Below are 23,691 nucleotides of genomic sequence, written 5' to 3' on the forward strand. Positions count from 1 at the left end.
TCTCCTCCAACTGTCCACCTACCACCACTGTTGCCCACTAAGCCAAGTCCATAAGTGCCACATCTCCACAATTCTTAACACCTCCAGGGACTGCGAATCCACCACCTCCCTGGGCACCCTGGTGCCAGTATCCAACCTCTCTTGTGGAGAAGAAGTTTTTCCTAATATCCAACCTGTTGGGATCTCTCTTGCCATGGGACAGGGCTGTGCAGTCTGTTATGCTGTCCTGGTCTGCCAGGGCAAGCACATGGTGCCCAAAGTGATGGGTCTGAATCCATCTATCAGATGGATTCTCCAAATTCCTTGTGAATGCCCCAGCAGCACTGTGTTGCATCTTGTGTACTCCTTCACCCTATTTTAGCTCCCTCTCATTTTGCTGCTATTTGAATTACTTAAATAGCCTATCTGAATTCTTCTATGTTGCAACAGGCATGAGAGCCCCACCTGCAGCATGATGCCCTATGCTGTTCATACGTTCATCCCTCTCCACGATAGGACCCAGACAATAAAAACACAGAACTCACAGAGGAAGAAAAGGCACAGGGTGACTTCAGGGTTGGAAAATCATAGAATCATTTGAGTTGAAAGGAGGGGAAAGTTGAAATTTGAGTTGAAAGGAGAGTTAAAGTCAAATAGGGAGGTTGGTGACCCTGCATGTGGCAGGGGGGTTGGAGATTCATGATCCTTGAGATCCTTTCCAACTCTGGCCATTCTGTGATTATGTGATTCTGTGATTATGTGATTCTGTGAAAGGGACCCTCAAGGGCAACGAATAGGGACACCCACAGCTCCATCAGGTGCTTAGAGCCCCATCCAACATGACCTTAAGTGTCTCCAGGGACAGGACATCCACCACCTCTCTGGGCAGCCTGTTCCAATGCTTCACTGCCTTTATGGTAAAAAAACTTTTTCCTTATATCCAGTATAATAAAATCTGAGGAGCCCACTTCCTGAAGCTGCCACCAGCTTGATACACAAGGAATCACAAACTAAACTCCAATTCCAGACGTCACCCCAGGCACCCAGACCAGGACAACTAGGCAGGCAAGCTCTGGCTATCTCCAGGACCAGCTCAGCTCTGTGGCCGGATGCATTTGTCCTGGCAAGTGAGATGGATGCTTTAATTAGAGGCTGAATATTTTTAGAAGCTGGAAAACCTCAGTGAAGGCTGAGCAATGAGGATACATTTAGGGAGCGAGAGCAGTGGCCGAGCTGGTGTTTGCTCACAGGAGTATCAGTGTCTCACCCTCCTTTCCAGCATGTTGAGAAGTGTATTGAGGGTCACTTCCCCTATTCCCCCTTATATCCAAGGGTCAGAGACAGCACAGGACAACACTCTTGTCTAGATTTAAAAAGATGCAGCTCTTGATAGGCCAAATCACTCATCCCTTATCACTGTTCTGTAGGAGCTGCTTCTCCTGGCTGTCAGCTGTCAGACCACAGAAGTCTCTTGCTGACTGATAGTGTGACTGGTTCACAGCAGCACTGGGTGCCGTCCCTTTTTAAAAATAGCTGTATATTTTCCATTTTGCAGGAGGTTTTATTTCCAGCACTTCTGCTTCACACACCCGGCCTCAGTCAGGCTAGAAAGCACCAATGCACTTTTGCCAGGTCAGAAAGTAGTGCTCTGTGACTGGGGACCATCCTTCTGGAGCTAAATCCTGGGATAGTTTTGGGGCAGTGAAACCTTCTACCCTATGCACAATGCGTTGGACATGCAATTATGTTCCTCCTGCATCCCCCCCCAGACATCTCCATCCTTCCCTTTTTGAGTGAACAGTGGAAGTAGGATCCTGGATAAAAGGAGGAAAACTGGGGGCTGAGTCTGTTCTATCAGATAAATCCTCTGCTGTAATAAGCAGGGAACAGGTGCATCCTTCCTTAATCACAGTCCTTGTCTCCAAGCAATTGTATGCCTGTGTGCACACATCCACATCCCTCTCCTGCCCCATTCTCACCCTGCACTACCTCTTCCTAACAGCATCAAAATAAAAAAGGTTTAATGAAAGTGCTTCCTTCAAAATCCCTGTCAGCTGCAATGACTTTAGGCAGGGGAACAGGCTCCATCCCCTCTACAAGCCACTGGATGGTCCTTGTGTGACCCATAGAGAGGATTCAGCCTGGAAAACCAAACAAGTTCCTCCCTAGTAACCTTTACACCACCATGGCAATGTTCTTTAAGTGCTGCCTGGGTCTCAGCACCAATACCCCCCTCTGATTCCTCCTTAGCAGTGGATGTGTGTCACGGTGCTTGCTGGTAATTGACTTGTGCCGTGCTGGGAATTTGAACCTACATTTCAAAGAGATCGTTAACCTCCTTTTCCTTCTCTTTGAACTGCTTCACTTTATTGTAAGCTAAAGGAAACAGACAGCTTCTTCCTCCCAGAGCCCCTTTTGATGAGATCTCGGCACGATACAGTAGAGGGCACAGTACCAGCAGTGAGGTCGGTGGCAGTGTATGAAGATGTATTTCAGTGGGATCAAGCTTTCCCTTGATTTCAGAGGGGACTGAAGATAAAGGGGTCCAGAGATACCCAAAAGATTGGCAGAGGCATACAACAGCATACTGCAGGATCTCTGCCCACGTAGGACCAAGGAAGAGACATGGGTAGTGGGTCACTCCCCCAAAAACCATGTTGGAGACCCTTTTCTGTGCTGGCCATCCTGCATGGCTTTGGCCACATGACATCACAAGTTTCCTGTGATGCTTCAGAGGTTGCTGATTTGCTTTATCAGTTTGCATTAGCTATCCTCTTTACCTCCTCACTAGATGCTCTGCTGGGCATCTCCAAGTGACTGGAGTATGAATTCATAGAGAATCTATCTATCTCAACACCCTTTTTTCCACCACCTGAGTCACATGATGGGAAGGAAGAGAACCAGATTTGGAACAGAGCTCTACTGTGTCTGCATGGTTCTTCTACAGTTCTTAATTCAACAGTATCCAGTTGTTAAAACCCCTTCCATAAATGATTGTCCTTAGCCTTTTGTAGGACTCACCAAACAATATTTACATATAGTTGGGGCTGATGATCTTCGAAGAGACAGGCAAAAGAGAATATTGATGATCTTTGAGGTTCCTTCCAACCTGAGCAATTCTTCGACTTTCTGATTCCACCACAGCTCAGCTACTCTGCAGATTCAGCCAAGCCCCAGTCACTGTCTGCATTGAACTGTAGAATCATAGAATGGCTTGGGTTGGAAGAGACCCCAAAGATCATCAAGTTCTAACCCCCTGCCACAGGCAGAGCCACCAACCTCCAGATCTGGTGCTGAGCCAGGTTTCCCAGGACCCCATCCAACCCGATCTTGAACACCTCCAAGCTCTTTGTGAGGAGGAGTATGTCAGTGAAATCCCAGTTAAGCACTCATGTTAATACATCCAGCCTTGTGTTTACAATGAGCAAAGTGCTCGTACACCGCAGGTCAGGTAGCACTCATAAAACCTCGTTGAGCTGATTGAGCATCTGAGATCTCATTTCAAAAGCATAAATCAATCCGTCATGCTGCATAAGCTTTAAGATATTCCTGAGGAATAACATTCCTGCAGTCTTTTTTGTTTTACCTGTACTCACTGTGGATATTTCTCTTATCTCCTCAGTGACTACAAAACCTGGTGGTGTATCAAACCTTTGAAATATCCTCTTGGCTTCTCCCTTTGGAGGCCATTTCACAGCTGGGCTTGAACTCACCAGTGAGAAACCTTAAAGCCCCAAATGTTCTCAATTAGAATTTCCTTGTCAGCCTCTGCTTAGCATCTGTTTCTACATTCACACATAAGCAGGCAAGCCTCTGTTCCACAGGAGGAGTGTTGACTTTCAGTGATCCAAATGTCTTGGGAAAAGGCATTATCAGGTTCACAAAAGTTTGAGGTCTCATTTAAGGTAAGGGGGAAGTGTTTTTCTATGGTCATTCTGCAAATGTTGTTTTCTGGATTTCATCAGTTCCAGAAAAGCTTGGCTAAGTCTTCTTTGCACAGAGAACAGCCCACGGGCAACAACAGTAGGGCAATGCTATCTGAATTGCATCAGCTCCCTCCTTCCTGAAGTTAAAATCAGAGCCAGCATCACAAAGCAGAGCAGAAGCACCACAAGCAGCAGGGACTCTATCCCAGAGTGACAAAGGGGCTATCAACAATGTGACAACAGCTCCAGCAGACTGATGGAAAGGAGATGGAAATACCCTCGTTCTCCCACCTCAGGTCACAGGAGAGGAGAAAAACCCTTGTTTCAAGTCACGTCCCACATTTTGTCGTCACGGATCTCATTTTTTTGTGCTGCAGAAGAGAAGCAGGTTGCCCTGCCTGAAGCAGCAGTTTCACATGGCAGAGCTATGCAGTTTCCAGCAGAGCTCCGGAGCCAGCCAAGCACCATTAGACTAGCTTTTTTTTCATCCAAGCAAGGAAGCCCTGGCTCCTGGCAGGCTTATTAGCTTTGGCACGGAGCTCAGCTGACACCTGGCCAAGGCATTTTGGCTGCAGCTGGACCCGCCTGGCTTGCGTCCTGCCAGCTAGAGTGCCTCCCCATTACACCGCCCAACCCTCTTGGTTTAGCAGGGACAAAGCAAGCTTGTGTGCCTGTCCAGATGAGCCATGGGGAACAGCTACAGATTTGTCAGTTTGGGATTCTGCTCAGATTATGAAACTCTTCTCCATATATACCCAAAGATCCCTGAGATTCAAACGCTTCCTTGCAAAGCAGTTGGTTGTTTAAAAAAGGAGATTGCCTGCTGTTTGACAAAGGTGGTGCTTTTGGGCCAGCCCAGCCAGCCTGACCTGGTGGCTTGGACACAAGTTTCCTTGAGCCACTGGTCATTTGGCACAGATAGGGATAAGCAATTTGTAACCTGCTTTTATTGCTCAACCTGTCTTCTTCAAACTCTAGTAATGTTTTAAAGTTTGGAGGAAAGTTCTTAGAATCATGGAATCATAAAATTAGTAAGACTGGAAAAGACCTCTGAGATCACCTAGACCAAAAGTCAACCTATCCCCACCATGCCTGCTGACCACGTCCCTCAGTGCCACATCTCCATGGCTCTTGAACACCTCCAGGGACAATGACTTCACCACCACCCTGGGCAGCCTGTGCCAATGCATCACCACTTTTTCTGATTAGAATATTTTCTTAATATCCAAACCACGGTTGCTGTTTCCAGGGACTGAAATAATTTTACATGCAGGTGGAAGAGTGGATAAAGTCCCAGAGGCCAATGGGATCTGGAAATCCAGCATAGGGTAGACCTTCCTCAACTCTGTTTCTTAACCCCTTATTTTCCTGATTACGAGAGAGAAAGGAGGGCAGCTTAAGACCAGAGCAGCCCTGTTTCACTGCTATCCCACTTCCATCCTAGGAAGAAGTGTCCTTGGGGTGACAGAAGAAATTGTCTGTGCACTGGGATCCCAAAGAAAGGCATCACATTGAGGTCAGTTGGTTTCATCAGGTTGTTGCAGTACGCGTTGCTGACAACATCAGGTGGTTCCAGTTCATACAGAAGAGATGCTAAGAACATCCCCTGTCCTTCACAGCCACAACTCACACCCATGGGACATGTTAAGGCTGATGGGATCATTTGCTTTCAGCTTGGGCAGCAAGGATGCAAGGGGCTAACCCACAGCTCCTCCATTACTGATTAAATCTGGTGTCTTGACTTGAGTCAAAACTAAGGGCTGCAAAGGCCAACTGGCCCATGCTCCTTGTGAGTCTGGCTTGGCATCAGCCAGATTCACCCTTTCCTAATGGGAGAGCAACTCCATTGCTCTTGCAGATCTCTCTGAAGAACCAGTTTTCAGCCTTTGTCTTTCCCATCAGACATCTCCAGGCTCCAACATGAATCTTCCCCACCTGCATCCTCGACTGCTGACTCCTCATCCTTAACCTCACAGAGGCAGTGAGGTCACAAAATCTATGAGCAATGGTGTGCCTTACCTGTGTCTGAAATACTGATGTTCCAGCAGAAGGCAGAGCCTGGGATGCAGCAGATAGCATTTTTATCAGCTTCACAAGATGCATTAAATATGGGATCCATTCCCCTGCCATTCACCTGCTATGTACTGCAGACTGAGCAGACAGCACATATGGAAAATAAAGGGGATGCTCTGTTGGATAAGGACAGAAATTGCCCCATCCTGTTTAACTGGCTAATCCAGAGAAATACTGCTAGCAAGAGGTTTCATCAGCCCCACTCAGGATCTCTTTGGACTAGGTCAGGCAGGAGGGAGCCTTGGGAGAGTCTTTGGGGTCTGCCTTGTAAATTACACAGCTGAAGAAGCAAAGCCACTACCAATACACTGTGCTGCCAAGTGGGGACGTCAGAGTGACATGGGACACTGATGTCAGTCATCTAGATATTCAGAGCAGTAGCACAGCCACCAAGTTCACCTGTGCAGAGAAACTGGACTTCATCAGAGGAGAGCATGCATCATGGCTTAACACATGGGAGACGGAGGTGACCAGGCCCCTGATGGATCTCTCTAGTCCTTGTTTGGTTGAAGGCACCATGATGAGGTGGATGGAGTGGGAAGCCAACCGCATTCAGCAAGAAGCAATCATCTGAGGCAGTGACATCTTTCAAATCAATATCTTTGGATGTCTCAGCATCAAGAGCCATAGAGGACTGACTTGATGGGCCACTAACATAAAATCTAACAAGTGTTAGGGAACCTCAGAGATGTGGAATGGGCTGGCACGGGACCCAGGCTGGGGCTACACAGGAAGAAAAGGGGATGGACAGATGTGTGACAGCCATCAGCTCTTAGCAAAACAAGGGAGTAGTTAATGTGGGATTTTGTCAACGTGCTTGCAACCCAGACAAATGCACAGACATCTATAAACACAGTCATGTGGCAAAGCAGAAAGCCTTCATCAGCATTCGTTACATTGCAGTCTCTGAGCCTCCGCTGATAAAGGCAGCTGTTGTGGTTTATTGCATCACAGTTGCTCCAAGGCATTCTGCTTTATTTTTTTCTTCTAAACCGTGTTATATGAGATTAACAAAACATGCATTAAACAGTGTTGAAATTGGCCCCTGGACAGATCTTGAAACGTGGCTCTAACGGGAAGGGCTTTTAACCCTTTTATTACTGGAAAGGGCTTAGCATGGACAGCAGAGGAGAAGCAGATGGGAAAATATGTGCACAAATGGACCCCCGAACAGATTTAGGAACACTATGTTGTCCATCAGAGAGAGAAGGCTGAGAGGGATCATTACCTAGGAATATTAACACTGGGGAAAGCTGTGTGATAGCTAAGCAGGGAAGGGGGGGTCTTCAGTCATGCTGATAAGGAAAATAAAGAAAATAAGATACGATGGGTGGAAGATAGCACTACATTAATTCAGCCTTTGAAGTGGACACCAACTCACTGCTGTTTAGATAATTAAATATTGGAACAGCTTATCAGGGAGGCTGCAGAGTCCCCGATGTTTCTTATGTTGAAAAAAAGATTAGGTTATCTACGAAAGGAGATGCTCTGGTCCAATTTGGGAGGGAAAAAAAATCTGTTTTATTTATACCGAATATCAGATAAGATAATCCTTGTGGTGCCTTTTGGCTATGCAGCCTGCAGAATCAGGAAGCACAAACTCCCCTAGGATTCATCTTCATCTGGTGCATGATGTGTCAGGCAAATCGAGGGGAAATGTATAATACAGACTGAGATTCCCCGCTCAAGAGCATGCAGCCAATGCTGGGAAGAAAGCTCAGAAATTCCTGGCTCCTGTCCAGTAGCCTACTGGAAGATAGATAAGCTTCCACGTTTCTTCAAACCTCATATGAATCACAGAACTACTTAGAGGTTTCTGGGTTTGCCTGGTATTTTTATTGCAACAGCAATAGACACGGTCTGACTGTGCTCAAGAGATAGGGGATGGACAGGAAACCTATTTCCCAAAGTGTTTAGAATCCTGCTGAAGACACAAGAGAAGCAAGAAAGAACTCCCTGGTCTCCCTGACAGTGCTCCAGCAATCCCGTGAGATCATGCAAGCCATCTGCAGTAGGAAAAGGAGGAAGAAAAGCACAGCAAAGCTTGGAAGAGCAGATGAGTAGAACGATAATGATGGAGAAAAGGGTGCAAACCCCAATGTCATGTGGCCAAGGACAGGATCCAGCGAAATGAGGCAAAGTACTGGATGCCATCTCCAAGGAAGATACAGCTGAGAAGAAGCAAGAAAAAGGGTTGGGAGCCATCCAGCCACATGGAGAAGGGCCAAAACTTGCCAGATGGGGCTAAGGGCGCTTAAACATCTCTATGTGAAATATTGGAAGTTGAGTGAGATGAATTTTGGACGTTGTGTTGAGGGACATGGTTTAGTGAGAACTATTGGTGATAGGTGGATGGTTGGACTGGATGATCTTGTAGGTCTTTTCCAACCTTGGTCATTCTGTGATTCTGTAATTCCAAAGAGGAGGCCCAAAGTGAAGCAGTTGAAATAGCGAGACATCCCCCTTAGGCAAAGGTCTCTATTTTGGATTCCCAGTTGTGAAAGGGATTTCTAAAATAATCTGGCTAGAATCATCTACAACTAATTGGATGAGAAAATGGACACAAAGTCGGGTTGCAGGGCAGTCTCTTGGTCCCTTGTTTGGCTGTCTGGAGAGAATGATCAGAAATTCCATTCCAGCAGTGTCAGAAATGAAGAGGGGTAGCCAAAGATCCAGACTGATGATTTCCCCCTTCTTCAGCTTTTTTCTTTAATGAATATGTAAGAGGGAAGAAGAAGGAGTTAAAATATATGAAATAAACCAGAATTAAAACAAACTGTGGTCAGAAAGGGAAGACTGAGCTTTAAGCCACAATGAACTCACTTTAGGGATTTTTTTTAGATTTGCTATTTGGAGGTTTTTTTTAATTAATTTTCTGAAAACCCCTTGGAAGACCCCATTTGCTTCAAAAAGAACTGACTGTGTTTTTAATAATCTTCTTGATTTTGGTCACTGAACCAAAAAATCCAATTTCTGCTCAGGTTTCTCAAAGAGCCCAGATACAGGGGCCCCTGTTCCCCATACATCCCCATGCAGGCAGGAGGAGAGAGAAGATGGAATAGTCCTGGTGAATTCTCACTCTGCAGGAATACATTTGCAGGAATTAGGACATGCTGGGTTTCCATCTGCCCTTCTACTATCTCAGGTCCCTTCTCCTAATGGGAGTGGGATACTTTTAGTCCTCTCCTGCATAATGTTGCATGGATCCTGACTCCCATGGGCTGGAGCTATTGCCAGGTGACCTATAGGAAGGAAGGGGAAAGGGGAGGGGAAGAGGAGGGGGAGAGGAGAGGATAAGGAAAAGAGAAGAAAAAGAAGAAAAGGACAAAGAAAATCAGCCTAAGGCACTGGCCCTGTACCTGCCTCTTCGTTCGGAGCTTTCAGCAACAACCGAGATAGGATTACAGTGCTAGAGGAAACTCAATGAAATAATGATTACCCTTTGGATTTAATTAGCACGGAGCTGAGGCAGTGTCAAACAAGCATGCCTGTGCATCTAAACACTCCTTGTGGCTCCGGGGAACTCTAATCCAGACTGATTGCTGTCTGCCATGAGGCTGGGGCAGGCCAGCACAGCATGCACTCCAGCAAGGACGTGCAATGGGGACAAACACTCTGACCTCAGCTGAGTCCATAGCTGGAAGACCATGGCTTCAGGGAATTTATCATGCTGCACAAATGAGTCCAGGGAGAACAACCTTTGTCCCAACATACTGGGTGGTGATGGAGGGAATGTCAACACATCACTGGGGTTTGATGTCCTCTGCCTTACAAGGCACATCCTTCTCCATGTAGAAATAGCTAAATTTCCCCAAACAAAAAGCCAGATGCTATTAGCACTCACAGTGAGCTGGGATGAGGTAAAGAGGCTCCATGCTGGAGACATGGGAGAACCAGCCCTGAGATGAGAGGTAACAGCCTCAAATTGCACTAGGGAAGGATATTAGGAAAAATTTCTTCCCAGAAAGAGTGGTCATACAGTGGTACAGCTGCCCAGGGAGGTGGTGGAGCCGCTGTCCCTGGAGGTGTTCAAGAACCATGGAGATGTGGCACTGAGGGACGTGGTCAGTGGGGATGGTGGGGTGGGCTGGGGTTGGACTTGACGGTGGTAGTGGTCTTTTTCAACTTTAATGATTCTATGGAGAAAGGGCAAAGTATGGGGTCTGGGCTGCAGTGGAGACTCAGGAGGCAATCACAGACTCCATTTGAGGGTCCTTCTGTGTTTGCAGAAATAAACTCCTCAGAAAGTCAACAACCATCTACTTCTGGCCATAGAAGTTTTGTTTCTGATGCAGGAAAAGACCCAAGTGAAGTTTTGTTCAAGGGGGCTGTGAAGCCCAGCACACCCAACGAGTCCACAAAAGCAAAGTGCTTTGTTCCCCAAAGGTGGTATCATTATCTTCCTTTTATTGATAGGGAAAATGAGGCACAATGCAAAGGACAGGGATCGTGTTGAACCCAGAACACCTCCCACAACATCAGGCAGAATCAGGAATAAGTTTTTTGCCTATTCGCTGCCAGTAGATACTCTGTTAGTACAATCTTGTAATTATAAGGGCCTGAGATGGAAAGGTTCTGCACAGTGAGTGCATTAAAGCAGACTTCATCTGCAGGGAGATAAAAGACACTCAGAGGAAATAGCAGGGCTTGGGTTTCTAAGCCAGGCTGCTGAGATCAAGTGGAGAGACGCAGTTCTTTTAATTTTAATTAACTCTTTTAAATTTAAAAGAACTCATTCTGACGGCTGTACTTACACCACGAGATCCTATGTGGTAACAGTGAGGAAGCTCTCAGGAATTGCTCCTTTCATATCCATGGAACAGGAGCTCAAAACTGGCACAAGACCAGAAATGAGCTGCTTCTATCCCAATTTTCTGCGCAGACACTTTTCATGCACCTCTTCCCTTTCATTACAGTCACATTCATCCTGCACGTGCCTGCAATGGCTCGGGGACAGCACTGTCCCCTAAATCATGAAGTTCACTGTTCATTCTTCCATCACCTGCACACACTGCTAACAGCTTGGAAATTGCTTTGCAAATTAAGCTGATCAGCTGCATGTGCAGCTCTTCAGATGGTTACATTGCTATTGTAATGCCAGGCAAGATCCATGGGACCCAGCAGATGCTTCTTCATTCCCCTCCCCATAGGATTTTCCTGGGATTGCTCACAAAGGGATCCAGGTGGCTGTGTGGCTCAGTTAGCAGAGGGCTGACATGCAGTAGCAAGGTGTACACTGTGTTAGATTTTAATTAATAACATGGCTACAGAGTGCTGGCAGCTGTTCTGGGACAGCGTATAGTCGTGACCTTAGGAAAAGCATTACAACTGGTTGAAAAAATCACAGTTAATTGCTCCATTGCAACGTTAGCCGTAGTTTCCAAACACTTGCAACAAAAAGCCATTGTCATTTCTGGCAGCTCCCAGCATCATCATGCAGGGCTGACATTTTCAAATTCCAATTCAAACGCAGTGTGTTCGCCACAGCCTGGACAAATACGAGTGTTTTGCTGGGTAGAAGCAGTCAGAGTCCAAGTGTGATTGCTGTTTTTGCAATGCTAGGAAGTCATACAGCCTCACAACCAGGAAAACAGTCACTCCACTCCAAGCAGTTTTAATGGGCTGGAATGATTGCCTTTTTAATGAGTGGAAAACCAAGACTTTCAGGAGCTCACTCTTGTCATCCTCTCACCTACACGGCGAAGAGTTGAACCAGTGTCTATTAAGACCTTCACTGCATGGCTGTTTGTTTGCTCTGTCCCACGTGCTGCAAGCAGAGGATTTGTGGATGGAGCTGTTTCTCCGATACCAGCCATAAAATGGATTTTATTCCATTGAAACAAATAGCCACCCACTATATTTGCCTGCTTGCCATACTCTCCCCTTGGCAGTAAATAGGATTTCACCCTGGAGAATGAGGAGCTGCAATGTGCCGCTTCTAATTAGAAAGGTGTTCAGGAGAAAAGAGGAGGGAATAAATAACCTCCTCATAAATCATTGGCAATGAAAGGGGTGGGGAGACTAGCGACTTTAAGTGGGTACTTTGGCAATTTCTTTAATGAGAAGGAGCAAGTAATTGCATTGACCTTGGAGGCTGCATTATTCTCCTTGGGCCAGAGGAGGGAAATGATGAAGGATTGCCTAGTGCAACCCGAGCAAACGGTGGTGTTGCAGAAGAGTGGCACCATTAATAGCTTCGCAGGGAGTGGGGTATTTGTTATGAGCACTCATTTCCTACCTCCTAAGTGTTTGTTCTCCTTGGCTTTTCCTTTTTGGATAGGTTAGGTTGGATGGATTTTGAATACTCACTCCATGCTGGAGGGGAGGTTGGGCTCTGAGTTTTTTCCATCCAGAATTATAGCCATAAGCCAATGAGTCTCTCCAGAGACACTCCAGTCTCTCCAAAGCCCTGCTTTGTTTAGAAAGACAGCACTCTGGGACTACTGAGGGGTCTTTAAACTGTGAAACAGATGAGCACATTGAGTCAAAACCAGAGACAGAACTGCTCTGGACAAAACATAGGGGCAGAAGGTAGTGTTGTTTTTTATCAATTGCCAACATCCCCTTTCAAACTTAGTAGCCCAGACTATCTGTGCATAGTTCAGCTCACCCAGGAGTGAAGATGCAAGGGAGGCAAGATGAATCACAATGCAGAAGTGCTTATTTCCCTCTGCTGGCTATTCAGAAAGGCCATGGTGACCAACTTACCTCTGAGCACAGGGAGAAGTGGAACAAGTTCCTGTTCAGACAAGCAGTGTTTTCCATCTCTGCTCTTAGCACTCAAACTTCCCAAGCAAGTGTAAAGAGATATTGTTTCCATTTTCCTTCTGATTCCATTTCATTTCAGACCTTTTGCAGCTCTACCTGGTTTTCCCTTGTGGGACAACAGCAGTTGGAAAAGATGGGAATGGAAATAAAGATATTAACAAGCCAATTATTTCCCTTATTTCTCATTTTGTTGATAGCCAACAAAGGTGTGAGGTCATTAGGGACTAAAATGAAGCTGTTCAGAGTCTCACTGTATGACTGTCTCCTTCAAAAACTGACACGATGGGTACATGCTGTCAGCCTCGTGTTTTAATGGTTAGGACTGAGATTCTTCTGCAGAAGAGCCATTTGACAGCTTGTCAGAGCAAAGTTTTGTTCTTTGACAGATCACCTGACAAAAGAGACAGACTTCAGCATCATCCGTCACCTATTCATTACAGTATTATCCAGACAAGTGAGTTACAACAGTCAGGCAGCAGGATGAAGTTCTGATGGAAGTAACACTTGCTATAAGAAATATATAGGGCATGGTCACTTACAAACTGGAGTGCCAGATGCCCTTGAGATATCAGAAAGTCTGCTGTTAAAGGTGCATGAGAACAGATAGATCTTTGCTTTTCTGCCGTTTTCCCCCAAGTTGCCCTGTTTTTGCCACAAAGAATTTCCAAAGAAAATTCCAGTCCAGTCCATTACAGCCAGATGTTATGGGCAGCCAGGCCAAGATTTGAGCTTTGACTTAATTGGTGATGGCCACATTAACCCCTCATATCTCCATCTAAACAAAAGTAATTCCCTGCCTGGCAACATCCCAGTGGAAACCACTGGTGGCTCTAAATAAATCCTACAGGAAGTCTGTTAAGAACTGCTAAGGAAAGGTTAAACAAAACTAAGCCATCTAAGCTTGTGAATGAGATCAGGGTTTGATAAGGAGCTGCCATTCCACAGATGGGATGCAGGAAGGATCTGGATCAGTGGGAACATAAGTGTGCCAGCTTTCCCCTTCCCTTTCATTCATGCCAAACAAAGGTAAGAGGCCTTCCTCAGGGAAGACCACTGCTGTTAGATGCCGAAATACTAAACTGCTCAGTGAAGACCCGGTAAAATTGTCCCCCAAGATTTGTCCAAAATACGACTTCTGCTGAGTCCAAAGAAGAAAGAGGAGGCAACAGCTGTGTGATCAGTTGAAGCGCAAGAGCAGAGGCTCAAGCAAGAACCAGAGTCTCAAGGCTCCTGGATTCTCCATGCCATGTGGGCAGGGAGTCACCTCAACCTGTCGGGTTTGGGTGGTGCTGTGTGGGGCCTGGGGTTGGCCTCAATGATCCTTGTGGGTTCCTTCCAGCTCACGGTAATCTGATTCGGTGACTGCATCTGCCAGTCCCACGTGAGTATCTCAGTCCCCCGTAAAGTTGATGTTTGGATAATACATCTTGTCTGTAAATGCCTGCCTCAGAGTGATATGAATTGCTCTGTGGGCATAAAAGATCATCCTAGTGACCTCCACAATCCCATCTCTACCTCCTTTCTTGCAGTCTTCTCACTTCTAACATTCTCAAACAGTTATTCACCTCTGTTCCTGTGTATTCCTACCTCATATGCCTCCATCCATTGCTTCTTGGGTCATCCCTGGGGCATTCAAAGCCAGGCTGGATGTGGCTCTGGGCAGCCTGTTTAGTGGTTGGTGACCCTGCACACAGCAGGGGGGTTGAAACTAGATGATCATTGTGGTCATTTTCGACCCAGGTCATTATATGATTCTATGATTCTATAATTCCTGGGCAAAAATGTGCTTCAACTAAATACTACCCACTGAACTGCAAGTCTAGAACCGGCTCATTCACACTGTCCAGTTTCCTTCCTGTTTTGGGTTGGACTTACCCTAAAGAATACCTTTGCTGAACCTGGGATGTGGTCCAAAGTTATTTAATAGACTGCCAGCACAATTGCAACTGATTGCAGAATGTATTCTGTGGGTTTGTCTGATGGTCCTGTGCCTCTCCATTGACTACACGCTGTGCTGACCTCTCAACGTAACCAGCTAGTCACCACAGCCTGCCTCCCTATCAGACTCCTGCACAAGGAGAATTAATTAAAAGGGAGTTCATTTCTCATTAACTCACTTGTCTGTTAGCACTTTTCCTAGCAGACTTCGTCCTGAGAGAGACAGAACAAGTGCAAATGTGTGAGGGAGATGAACTGATGGTTTCTGCTAGCAGTGAAATACTGAAGACCACGTGCGTGTGAGAGAAATGGGCAAAGATAGGGTGCACAAAGCTGTGATAGTCCATACATCAGAAGAGCACTGTGAAAGTGAAAGCAAACACAACTGAGAAAGGGAACAGCATAGAATCATGTGTTTGAAGGAAAGCAATTCCAAAACGCCATCTTAATTTGCTTCAGACAAATCCTTTCTGCTCTCGTTAGCAGTGAGCACTTGGGAGTTGCCCCCAAGCACATGATGACAACACAACCACTTATGCTACATGCATCAAGTAAGCCACCAAACAACTCTCCCCAGGCAGGAAATCATTGCAGAGCTAATTAAAGCTTGTCACACTGCTGTGCTTGGCTGACCAGCCTTGGCACGGATGAGATGACCTCTGTTAACTGTAGCTGACAATGATCATTGCACCAGGGCCAAATCCTCATGTGGGACTCAAAACTCACTGAGAGGCAGACACAATGCTCAGTACTCTGAAGGTGCGGGTGAAAGGGAAGACATGGCAAACCAGGTCATGCTCATGGGTGGGTCTGGACTTTCCTTGTCCCATAGGTTGAGGATGTTGCCCACTGCCACACACTCTAGCTGGGAAAACATCAGTCAGGGCAGACACAAACAACAGGAAAAATGGGTTTCTATGCAAAAACATCACCAGTTCTCTTCTAGAAATCTCCTCCAGCTATCATTCAGTTCCACTGGTGGAGCCTTTCAGAGACAGCTATATTGATACGGAACAAAACACAAAGCTACGCTTTATACTAGTCTTTACAGTATTTCCAGGCCTCCCTTGTACTTGGAGCCCAGAACTGGGAATGACATCCCAGGTGCAGACTCACCAATGCTAAGCAAAGAGGAAGAATTGCCTCTTCTGACTCACTGGTGATAGCCTAGTGCAATTAAGAATAGTGTTAGTCTTCTTAGCAGCCAGGGCATAATGCTGGATTATATTGAACTCGGTGCTCACCAAGTCTCCTAAGATGTTTTATTTTTAATATAAATACTTACAAAATAATTTTCTTGGGAGTCACAATACAGAACACCCATAAATTGCTCGGGATCCTCCACACCAGCACAGCAGTTCTCTCCAATAAAAAATCTGAATGCACTGACAAAATCATAAGCAGTTAATTAGTGCTCTTCTCACCGGGATTAATTTAACAGGTGTGAGTTGCAGGGCAAATGCTTCACCTGCTCTGTCATTACTGATCACTAGTGTGCAAGTCAAAGTCCATGGAGATCAGTCTGGGGACTTCTGCATTCATTGGGGGTGGAATCTTAGAGAAATTTGGTCTTGGAATCTTGGTTGCATGTGCTTAAGCAAGAGCTGATCTCATCCAGACGCAAACAACCCACCCTGGGGCCTCCTCCAGCTGGACCACTGGTGGGTGGGTGGGTGGTGGTTCCTTGAGCTCATGTAGGCTGTTGTGGTAAGGTGAGAGCTTCAGGAATCTTTCAGGGATGAAAGTCAACGTCATTTGACTACAGCAACAATTTTGTAACTCCTGAGTATAAAACAACGAAATATTTTAACCAGTCTGAGAGGGTGCAGGATAGTTTGCAAGACAACGCACAGCAATTAGTGTTTGACACTTCTGAAATATCAAATTAGTTTGATATTTCTGAAAGATATTTTAAAAATCGTAGAGTACTTTGAGTTGGAAGGGACCATTAAAGGCTATCTAATCCAACTCCCTTGCAATGCACAGGGGCACCACAACTCCATCAGAGCCCCTCCAGCCTGACCTGAGTGTCTCCAGGGATGGGGCATCCACCACCTCTCTGTACAACCCGTGCCAGTGCCTCACCACCCCGATCATAAGCAACTTCTTCCTTCTATCCAATCTAAATCTCCCCTCTATTAGTTTGAAACCATTTCTCCTTGTCCTATCACAACAGACCCTGTTCAAGACATGTAAAAAACACGTAAAACCTGTTACTGAGGAAGGGCTCCTGAGAAGCCAGCTCCTAAGAAGGCTGATTTGAAGTTTGTTTCTCAGTGATAGCGATAGCTGAGATGAAAGAAAGCTAAGCTGTCTTTGATATGAAAGCAGGTAAACAAGCAATCAAAGGGAAGAATGTAGGAGGGAGGCAAGGGGTGCTTTGTTTCTCCCAGGGAGAACTGTTCACTGGGTGTTGTCTCAGCCAGGAGGTTCAGGGTTGCTGCATTTGCTATGTAAGGACTCCAATCTAAGAATGATCAACATCATCTTTTCTAGAAAACACACAGACTTTCATTTTCCTCCCCAAATCTCTGTTCCTATGAAATGCCCTTCCTTTTCCAGGTGTTTTGTTTTTTGTTTTTTAACCTCCAGTATCTTTGCATTGTTTGTTTTGCTAATTATCTTTCCCTGCATCCCTAGGGCTAGGCAATTTGATGCTAATGCTGATACTCTGCCATTGCATGTCAAGGTAACTTGGGTCAGAGACTTTGTTTAATCAGAGCAATGGAATCTCAAATTAATCAGTACCCTTAGCTTTTACCTTACAGGTAAACCAACCAGCCAAAGATTCAGCTCTGTGATGCTGCTCAGGCACAAAGCCACAATACTGCAATGGAAAATCAAGGCCACTTAATACTGATAGGTTTTATTACAGCAAAAAATATTCCTTCGAGTTGGAATTACAACAAAGGCATTCATGTTCTGATCTGATTCCTCCAACTCAGGTATTATCTCTGGAAGATAAAAAGATATTAAATCTGTGTGCAAAGAATGTCTGGTAAACTGCCAGGTTTCCTTTTTTTTTTTTTTTTTCTTTTAATTACTGGAAAGGAACACAGGGAACTCTTTCCCTACCTGAGATCTGGAGCTACAAGCATTTCATGATGATAAATAACTCGAGAAATCATCCTTCCTGTTATCTCTCACAGTTCCTCTGGGTTCATTTTGATTTTTTTTTAATTTTTTTTTTTTTCCTTAAGAGCAAATCCTGAGTAGCTAATAAGTAGGGTAATAAAAAGAAATCAATGCTCCATATCCAAAGTGATGTACTTGCTGCTCTAGGCAATATTTTTTGCAGTAACGCCTTTTAAAGTTTCAGTTGTCGCTCTCTCTGTTTTGTCTTTGGTAACAAATATGAAGGAGAAAAAGTAAAATCAGGGTGAAAGGTGGAGAGTAAAATGCTGGGACATAGAGAAGTAAGGGTACAGGGCACAGTCCCTGCAGATGGGCTAATTGGGAGGCAGCAGTGGTCTGTAATAGGCACTGCTTTGCAAGTATAAGAGTTTCACTTACCCCCCCATCCTAGCACCATACCTGTGTTTTATGTCTTCATCTGTTCCAAAGGTGTCTTCGGGGCAAACAGCTGCTTTATATCCTTATCAATGCCATTGACTGAGTGCTGTACATTTCAGCTTTGCGTTCCTCGATTCTCAGTGCTTGCACAAAGTATTTCCCAATGGTTCAAGAGGGAACGGCCCCAAGTTGCACTGGGGAATGTTCAGGTTGGATGTTTGGAAGCATTTACTCTCATACAAAGTGATGAGGAATTGGTACAGGCTGCCCAGGGAAGTGATGGAGTCACTGTCCCTGGATGTTTCAAGAAAAGGGCAGATGTCACAACGAGTGACATGGTTTAGTGATACGGTGGTGATGGGCTGATAGTCAGATTGGATGATCTTAGTGGTCGTGACAACCTTAAGGACTCTGTGATTCTCTAATTCTAAGGCAAATACTCTGGGGCATGAAGGGAGGAGCTCCCATGTGATGTTAAAAGTGACCCCCATTTGCTGTTGGCTTTGGGCTTGCATTGGTCTTCTACAAAAGATTTTGGGCTCAGAGCACACTGACTAGAAGCACCTACACAGGACCTTAGACACCCACTTTGCTTTTGTTTCGCCTCCCCAAAAACGTGCAGCCTGCTGATCTCACGTTCCTCATGCCTGAAGACACACACACAAGGTCACATTACTCTGTCTTGAGACAGTGCCCATCAGCTGCCTTTGTGCACTTTCCATCCTGCAGATAATGAGAGGCACTTTCTTTTAGGCTCATCCTCTTGGTCACGAGCTAAGCTCAGACCAGAATACTGCTTTTGCATGGCTATGAGTGTGCACCAAGCAATAGCTGTGGCTCAGCTGAATTGTTGTAATCTATTCATGGAACTAGCACCAATGTCCTAAGCAGCTGTAACAGCTTGCTTCAAGGACAGCACTTCTTGTTCGACAGTGAGACCATTTAACTTTAAAGCATCTGCTCCTCCAGGCTCCTCTAAGAGCACTGCTTATGCTTTTAGGCTGGTAGTAATAGGCTCTTGACCTCCATTTGGTTCAGAAGTTCTCATTGAGAAGAAATAACACTTCCATGTGGCACAAAGGCTCGGAGATGCTGCATTCAGATGATTCCTTTGGATCAGGGCTGTTTACAGAGCAGCAGGCAATACGCTGAAATGTCAGCCCTCCCTTAGTTTCCTTCCTGCATTTTCATGGGCAGGCATTCCTGACTTTGAACAAAGTAATGAGATTCATCCTGCACATTTGATATCACATTGTCCTCGGGCATTTAAAGGAATTATTTTGCTTTTTTTTTTTTTTTTTTTCCTCCACGAGAAAGAGACGTGTCACCTCTTTCTTTATCTTTGATTTCACCAAAGGTTCCAATTTGTTCAGCCTATTAAAATCCACCAAGGGAAGGCATCTGAAAACCTTGTTGTGCCTTGCGGAGTTCAGTCACAATGGAGTTCACAGGCCACGCTTCCCCTATAATAGAGGAAGAGGTTTAGTCTTGCGAAACCTTGCTGAAATCCATCAGTTTAATTAGGAACTATTTTGCAGGGTTGAAAAATAATTATTGTGCATACAAAGTGGAAATGACCAAAATTGCCTCATTAACATTGATTCATTGTATCCAACATACAATGAATAGAGAAGGGAGACCCGTGATGAATGGAACAGCCTCCACACCAACACGTTCCGCATCCGTTAAGGGCTGAATACAGCTCCTTTTGTGGGAGCAGTGGTGCAGAGAGGAGGAAGGGCCAGAGTCAGGTGGTCACGGTGGTGCCACCTGGCTCCTGTGTATGAACACACAGGTTAAAGATTGCCCAAGGGACCTGTCAGAATCATCCAGAGGCATGGGGCACACAGGCAAAGAGAGAACACCACCCCAAACACGATTCTCCAATATCATAGAATCATAGAACAGTTTTGAGTTGGAAAGGACCTTGGAAGGCCATCTTGTCCAACTGCCCTGCAATGAACAGGGACAACAACAGCTCCATCAGGGTCTCAGAGCCAGAACAAGTCATTGTGCTGAGGGCATGTAGAAACAGTGACAGCAAGATAGCAAGAATCCACACCTCTATCCATGTCTGAATCATGATCATAGAATCATAGAATGCTTTGGGTTGGAAGGGACCTTGAAGATCATTTATTCCCAACCCCCCTGCTATAGGCAGGGATACCTCCCTCTAGACCATGTTGCTCACAGCCCCATCCAACCTTGATGATGAAGAACAGCGTTGGATATCAGAACAGGTGTAGGATGGTCCAGATGAGAACATAACTTCTGACAGTGATTTTCAGCCTGGAGCTGCCAAACTCCCCCCTGGGGCTACAAACTCTTGTATAACAGCTGACGTGTCTGGGGTAGATGTCACAACTTCCAGGCCTTTAGAGGAGCCATGGACTCCTAGGTAGCTGCACACCAAAGGCTTAAACTGCTCTCTTGGCACAAGGCATTGGAAAATTTTCCCTATCAATTGCAAGGAATAGATGGCCCTCAGAGGTTCCTTTCAGCTTTAAGGATTCTATGATTCTAAGGTGACCTGCCAAAGAAACCAATATGCTCTCTTGTGCATCTGGGGTTAACAGTAATGTTAAACTCCTCTTTCATCTCCTTTCTGAAATGCTTGGGGAAAAGCCATTTTGCTGATTAGGCACATGAAGCTCAGTGAACTTTTAGCAGGCTGTATGTCAGTCCCTCACAAATGGCACATGCAAGGCAAGTCAGCGAGGAGTCACCTCATCTTGTTTTAGAGGCGCAATATGTCATCTGTTTTACCCTAAGGCTGACATCTAAAATGGGTTACAGAACCACTTTAACAGTGGACATTTGTCTTTTATGACTAAAAAAAATGGAGCTGAGAGTGACTCTATCACATGTAGACATTTGCATTTAGATGTGTGAAGGAAAATGAAGTCAGTCCCAGCCTGAGATGGATGCAGCTGGTGTATAGGCATACAAGGATGCTGGGTAAGGTCAGGAAGACCAATGGCGCAAAACAGTCATGGCTCTGTCCAAGGGGCCAGAAATCCTAGAATCAAATTGTTGGATTCGGAAGGAACACTTAAAATAATCAGATCAACTCCCCTGCAGTGAGCAGGGACACCCACAGCTCCATCAGATGCTCAGAGCCGCTGAGCTACACCTCCGCTACGAAGACAGGCTGAAGGAGCTGGGCTCGTTCAGCCTGGAGAAAAGAAGGCTGCGGGGTGACCTCGCTGTAGCCTTTCAGTACCCCAAGGGAGCCTACAAACAGGAGGGGAACCAACTCTTTGGAAGGGTTGATAACTGCAGGACAAGGGGAAATGGTTTAAAGTTGAGGGAAGGAAGATTTAGGTTGGATGTCAGGACAAAATTCTTTACAGAAGGAGTGGTGAGGTGCTGGAACAGCTGCCCAGAGAGGCTGTGGATGCCCCATTCATCCCTGGAGATGTTCAAGGCCAGGTTGGATGGGGCTCTGGACAGCCTGGTCTAGGTCTAAATGTGGAGGTTGGTGGCCCTGCATGTGGCAGCAGGGTTGGAGCTTTGTGATCCTTGAGATCCCTTCCAACCCTGGCCATTCTGTGATTCTGTGATTGAAAAATCAATTGGAAAAGGGCTATCTGCTTTCATAGTGTGGAAGTGATTCTTTCCTTCTCAGCCATGAAGAGAAAGTATCCTTTCAAAGAAGATCTGCTGCGTTGCCCACGCAAGTGGAAAGGTGTCAAGGGAAACCTGAGGCAATTAGCTGTGCTTTGAGGTGATGCATAATACTGAACAAAGAGGGAAGATATATAGAGATTGGACGTTGGGAGGGAATTCTTGAATCGGAGGGCAGTGATGCACTGGAATAGGTTGCTCAGAGAAGCTGTGGAGCTGTTACCCTCTTGCCTGGGAGATGAGGGCCCCATCCAGCCTGGCCTCGAACTTCTCCAAGGATGGGGCATCCACAGCTTCGCTGGGCAGCCTGTGCCAGCTGTGTCTCACCAATCTCGGACTACAGAATTCCCCCTAAGACTTAATCAAATCTCCTAGATTAAAACTACATCAACCCATGTCCTGTCCCTATCAGACCTTGTAAAAAGTCATTCACCACACACACTAGACACCAAATATACTGTTAACTTGCAATCTTTACTAGACCCTCCAGAAACCTAGTCCAGACTCAGATCTGAAGTGCTAGCGTGGCACCAGGGCTGCAAGTGCGCCCAAGGGACAGCTGCACTCCAGCATCTGCCACGAGGAGCGGCGCCAGCAGGTTGAGGGAAGCCGTCCTTCCTCTCTGCAGCGTGGCAGCACCAGGTCCTCACTCTGTGCTGCCTGCAAGGGCTGCCACCCTCTTGCTCGAGGGCCGGTGCCCACAGTGGGTGTCATAGAGCAGCCATTGCGACACATGAAGCTTGGAGCAGAGCAAAGGCTGCTGGGCTCAGGTCAAGCATCAGTGCGGTCTGGTGAGGCGCAGAGAGAGCAGGGACTCTCGTAGTGCTCGCTATCAAAGCACAATGACGTCCAATGGGAAGTGGAAGGCCTCCTGCACGGAGGAGCCAGGTGAGAGCACAGCATCCCTGTACACAGCTCCCGACGCTGGCCTGCGGCTGAGAGCTGAGAGGGGAGGAAGGGGCAGGCAGGAGCTCCCACACAGGCATGGGGCAGGGCCCCTCTGCTCCTTGGCAAGGGGGCCCGGCTTGGGCCGCGGCTGCCTTGGGCCTGCCGTGGCCCCTTCCCCTCCACCGCCTCCAGCCAGCACGGCAGGCACAGAGCGGGACCCTGGGTACGGCCCTCAGGGACACCTGGCCCTGCCAAGTGCTCACCGCTGCTCACATTTGCTCTCTCCTCTGCAGTGTGTGTGCTGTGTGGCCAGGCAGATGTCGACCTGGACATCTGCGGGCACACGCTTTTTGCGATCGGCCTTTGTGTCCACGAGTTCTGCTTGGTGAGTTCCCCCACGGGCTCCTTCCAGATTCCCGCCGGCGATGCTCCCTTTCTTTCTGTCCTAATGAGATCCCGCTCTTCTTTTCTCTCCTACAGATGTTTGCCAACATCACTTCCGAACCAAGAACTGGGGGCCTGCCGGTTGCTGCCATCACACACAAGGTCAAGCAGGCTAACAAGCAGGTGAGGACCTGTATGGAGCAGGCAGATTTGTGCCAGGAAGGGCTCACACCAGCTTAGTCTGGACCCAAGGAAAGCAATCACAGCCCTTCCAACCGCCCCCAGGAAAAGTCCTGCCCATAGGAGATCAGCCCTGTCTCCCAGGCTGCTTTGTAGAGGGTAGCCCAGCAATGCCCGTGTCCTGTCCCCTGCCAGAGGTGTGGGGCCGGCCGTGGAAGCCGAGCCTGCTGCTGACAGGGCTGCTCTGCTCTTTCCAGCAATGCTGTGTTTGCAGCGAGAGGGGGGCTGCCATCACATGCGCAGAGAGCGGCTGTGCACGCAGCTTCCATCTGACCTGTGCCGCAGACGGGGAATGCATCAGCCAGCACTTCAGAGAGCACAGGTAAGGGCTGTCAGCAGCAGCCAAGCCACGGAG

The 23,691-nt window shown here is 46.7% G+C and overlaps 1 long non-coding RNA gene across 1 annotated transcript; it reads left to right on the forward strand.

Moving 5' to 3' along the window:
- The first annotated feature begins 23,024 nt into the window (after positions 1-23,024).
- Positions 23,025-23,645, forward strand: LOC122170946. The gene is made up of 3 exons (XR_006171888.1): positions 23,025-23,097; positions 23,193-23,279; positions 23,534-23,645. It is a non-coding gene; the product is annotated as an uncharacterized LOC122170946 (long non-coding RNA).
- Positions 23,646-23,691: the final 46 nt, after the last annotated feature.

The sequence above is a fragment of the Centrocercus urophasianus genome, unplaced genomic scaffold, assembly GCF_019232065.1.
Source record: "Centrocercus urophasianus isolate 14NV4802_14NV808 unplaced genomic scaffold, USGS_Curo_1.0 seq_74, whole genome shotgun sequence".
Lineage (NCBI taxonomy): Eukaryota > Metazoa > Chordata > Aves > Galliformes > Phasianidae > Centrocercus > Centrocercus urophasianus.